Source organism: Vicugna pacos, unplaced genomic scaffold (genome assembly GCF_048564905.1).
Source record: "Vicugna pacos unplaced genomic scaffold, VicPac4 scaffold_20, whole genome shotgun sequence".
NCBI lineage: Eukaryota > Metazoa > Chordata > Mammalia > Artiodactyla > Camelidae > Vicugna > Vicugna pacos.
In genome coordinates this window covers 81767471-81772144 of record NW_027328741.1, presented here as the reverse complement: position 1 = coordinate 81772144, position 4674 = coordinate 81767471, and the positions used below count along the sequence as shown (strand labels likewise).

The 4674-nt window shown below is 30.3% G+C and overlaps 1 long non-coding RNA gene across 2 annotated transcripts; it reads right to left on the bottom strand.

Moving 5' to 3' along the window:
* Window positions 1–221: 221 nt before the first annotated feature.
* LOC140694078 (uncharacterized) lies at window positions 222–1853 on the bottom strand. 2 transcript variants are annotated; one of them, XR_012069833.1, is made up of 2 exons: window positions 1618–1853; window positions 222–548 (listed from the first exon to the last, which is right to left on the bottom strand). It is a non-coding gene; the product is annotated as an uncharacterized lncRNA (long non-coding RNA). The 2 variants fall into 2 exon arrangements; XR_012069832.1 differs by having other exon boundaries at window positions 222–567; window positions 1618–1823.
* Window positions 1854–4674: the final 2821 nt, after the last annotated feature.

Below are 4674 nucleotides of genomic sequence, written 5' to 3'. Positions count from 1 at the left end.
CAGGATCAACCAGAAACCACTTAGTACTGTTCCCTCTCTCCATGTTTTTGTCTTTTTCCAAATTCTTCCATTTTCTCTTCTTCCTTACAAGAAATTATATAAATTTACTCTCATATTGTTCCATCAAATGATCATATCAATCAAATATCTCTTTTTTTCTTTAAATGCTAACTTAGTCTCGTGTTTAAATCTTTACTCTATTTTAAAAAATATAAGGACAATACAGGTACACATTTATGTTTATTGTTCAAATAAGAATATTGCAGATATATGTCGACATTTGCCATCATAAATTTTAATCTTTGCTATCCTGCATAATCTGGTAGTCCTCTGGTAGATCAATTGTAATTAGGATGACGTTATTAAACTGAAGATAGCTGATGAGTTGGCCTTGAAAGAGAGGTAGTTGATGTATCAGCTATCACTGGCAATGGAAACCGTGGGTCGCTCCCTGGTTGAAGTTTAGAAAAACGACCTTCATTGGCAGATATGTTGTGATATCTATTTGGAAAAGTAGAAGGCTCCACCATCAGTCCAAAATAATTGCCCTGTATGGGAGACAAGATGCTGTAATGAGAAATAGATGTTGTAGTTGTAATGAAGTTCACAGCACAGCCATTTGCTTCAGTTTAGCTGCTTTGGGAGTGCCTGTGGATAGTGGTCAACTGATTTAAAGTAGCACATTGATCCACTGTAATTTGTTCTCGTGGTCTAACTGACACTGATGATGAAGGAGAAAAATCACCTCTGATCGGGGTATTTGTATCACCAATTATATGGCTAGTAGAGGGCTTTCTGTTAAGAGGCATGTTTAAATTAGGAGAAGGTAAAAATGCACTTTCTCCACTAGTGTCAGCCACAAAATCAGAATTATGATTATCTATATTACCCCCTCCTATAAAGTGCTTCTTGTTGAAATCTTCAGCCAATGAAGATACCAGAGAGACAATTTTAATCTCAACTCTTATTTTTATTCTCACTAAAATTTTGGGACAGCCTCGTTTAAAATTTGAAATATGGTAGAATTGCAGCTACAATCAAAGTGGAAAGATTTTAGTAATATTTTAAACCAAATTAGAAGACTACAATAAGCCTAACCTATAAAACCTCAGATTTCACGTTTACAATGCAAAGATAATATCATCAAAATATGAGCAATTCTGACTATTTTTTGAAATTCCTTATTTCGAATATACACATTTAAATAATACAGTCATCAAATTTAAGAAGTTAGAATTTGCAGTAACGGTGAAAGCCACTTTTGAAAACAGCTTTAATACCTTTATTTAGATTTCTGTTAAGATTCATAGTTGCTAGAAAAGTTTATCATAATCTTGACTACTTAAGGCACTATCCTCATTTTTATAAAAAATTAAGAATTATAGCCTTAGTAGTTTTATACAATTTTCAAAAAAGCTTTCCATTTATGTTACCATAGATTGATGTACAAAATTAAATTTTATATCTAAGTTACCAAGTTGTAACTAAACTTTGTGAATACCTTGTTTAAAATATAGACTTCTTTTTCTTCTGCCATAAAGACAGCTAGACAAGCAGATCTTTGAAAATTCTGCTGCAATTACCTAAACCCATAAAGTTTAAGCTGTGTAACTTAACTTTTCATACTTCCAGGTTCAAATATTCTGAAAGGGGTCTTTCTTTCCAAAACTTCCTTCTTAAAGACATCTTCATCAATCACTATGGAAGATCCATTGTCATCCCACCAGATGGATTTAAATTGGTCACCCCCATACATTTTCCAGAGTTTTCTTGGAAATTTCAGAGAACGAAAATCATTATCTCCAACTGGTTCAGAGTCACAATGTGTGTAACATGGTCTTTTTATCAAGGATCCTTCTGACAAAGTCAGAGAATCAATTTCTTCAATCATAGACCTCAAGTCCAAGTCCCCAGAGAATGTTTGATCACAAAATAGAGATCTACTGGAGTTTCCTGAGCCAGTTGACCCATCTTTAGGAAACTTATCTTGAATTTCTGAAGAAACAAGTGCCATCTCAAATAACTTTTTCTGCAGCTACTTTTCTATTCTGCATGGTTTTGAGCACTACAGCTTCAAATGCTGCTCTGGCAAGCCTGCACATTTAAACTGCTAGGCCATCACAATGGTTCTCAACCTGAGTAGCTGTGACATCACAAAACGTCTGGTCTCCTAGCAACCCAAGATTAACATTCAGCCAGTGTTTCCTTCTCATTCATCCAGTGAAAATGAATCATATAAGATGCTTATTTTTATAGTGTGATCTGCAAATATTATCCCCACAAAATCTTTTTAAATAATTTAATTTTGGGGTCTATGAAATAAAAAAATCTCCTTCCTTTTGTACACAAATTTATACCAGTTTGGTGAACAGAGTATAAATAATGCTCAAAATAAATAAAATAATTTTAAAGTTTTGGAATTTAAAGTGAAATTTGTGTAAAACTTGTACAGAAAATTTATAACTATTTCATTATCTTTTGTAATTAAAGTGAAACATAAGTTGATTTGGAAATGGAAGTAATTATTTATCTGTGTACCTTAAAAAAGTAGCTCTATATTCAAAACATGAGCAGAATAAATGTCAATTTCTTTGGTATGTTTATAAATAAATGGTAAATATTTATGAATTAAAATTATAAAACTTTAATCAATCAAATTTAAGAAATCTCAAAGTGGGGAATTTTTGTTTTTAATTGTACTTCAGTGCTATATGTAAAACTAATGTAATTTAATATTCTACTTTAAAATTACACAAGAGAAAATCTTATTGTATACATACAAATGTTTATTTTTACCATTCTTTCACTCAGAGGTTTTTCAGTCCCTAGAAGGAATAAATTTTCCTGTCATCTTTATAATCCATACTCTTTTGGATTCTGTTAAGTGCTCCAAAATGATGTTGATAAATACACTTATGCACAAGATCCTGGGTTCTATAAGCAGTGCCTCCATTAAGGGGCAAACAAACAATCAAAAAACAAAGAAATAAGTGTATATGTGGGTTGGTGTGGAAAACACCACATAATGCATTTTAGGAAGCATTATGTTTCCCAGTCCTGAATCAGTTGGCATTGTTAATATAATATGGCATTTTAAGACAAGTGATTTGTGCACTAATTGTAAATAATAGCTATGTTCTGTATCAGTAAACTGTAGTAAATTCAGTTCTACCAAGAGTTATATTCTTTATTTAGAAATAATTTCCATTAAACATAAGCCAAATTCAAAATGAGAGATAAAATATTTAAATAAATAAATGTACACTCAAGCTACAATGTATATTTTTCCTTCTGTATGTGTATATTACATTCTAAATAAATATTAGCAACCTGATTTCATGGCATATTATAAGTATTATAAACTATAGTTAAGTTTGATTTAGTCCTGTTTCATAAGTATTATTTAACAAATGCAAATCAATATATGTGATACCATCAATTAAAAAACAGAGAATTCAAAAGTGACAATCTCAGAAAATGTAGGAATATTATTGACAGAACTGATCTTAACTTTTGTATACAAAAAAATCTTAACAAATTTGCTTTAAATAAAATATAACTAAACATAATAAAAGCCATATATGAAAAACCCATGACAAAAATCAAGTTCAATGTTAACATACAGGAAGGTTTTCCTCTGGTCAAGTAATAAGAAAAAGTAGCTCATTTTCACAAGTCCTAAATTACACTACTCAAAGTCCTAGCCAGAAAAACTAGTCAAGAAAAATTATATAAGGCTTCCAACTAGTAAACAAGCAGTAGAATTTTTACAAATGACATAATTATACACAGATGGAAAACTCCATTTACTCCTCCAGTGAATGCTAGAAATAATGAACAAACTTAGCAAACTTGCAGAATACAAAATCAATATACAAATATATGTTGCATGTTTATACACTAACATCACATTATCAGAATAAGGAATTAGGAAAACAGTTGTGTGTACATTTATACCAAAAAGAATAAAATAGGAATAAATATGATAAGTGAAATAAAAGATCTAAACATAGTTCTATAAATTAAAGGTGTAATAAATATAAGTATACAAAAGAAATAAAAGATATTCTGTGCTCATGGATTGCATACAATGTGAGGAAATACTCTAATCTATGTTTCACATTTTCAATCTCCCCAGCACTACATATTGAGGAGAATGTGTTTTCTTCATTTTATACTCTTGCTTCATTTTTCATGGGTTAATTGATCATAGGTGTGAGGGATTATATCTGGTTGCTCAATTCTCTTCTATTGATTGGTGTCTGTTTTTGAGCCAGAATCATGTTGTTTAAATTACTAAAGCTTTGTAGGACTGTTTAACATCAGAGAATATTACACTAATTGATTTAATACTCTTTTTCAAGTTTATTTTGACAACTCATGATCTTTGTAGTTACATATATAATTTGAAGTTATTTTTTCTATTTAATGCAAAAATCTCATGGGTATTTTGACATGAATTACACTAAATGTAGATTGCTTTGGGTTGTATGGTTGTTTCAACCATATAGTTTCACATCATTAACATAAGAGATCTTTTCATTTCTTTGAATCAGTTTTAATTTCCTTCATCAATGGTTTCTATTTTTTAACGTATAGTTTTTCATCTTATTCGTTAAGTTCATTTGTATGTATTCCTTACATAAATATATAATTATATACATTATATTTGTA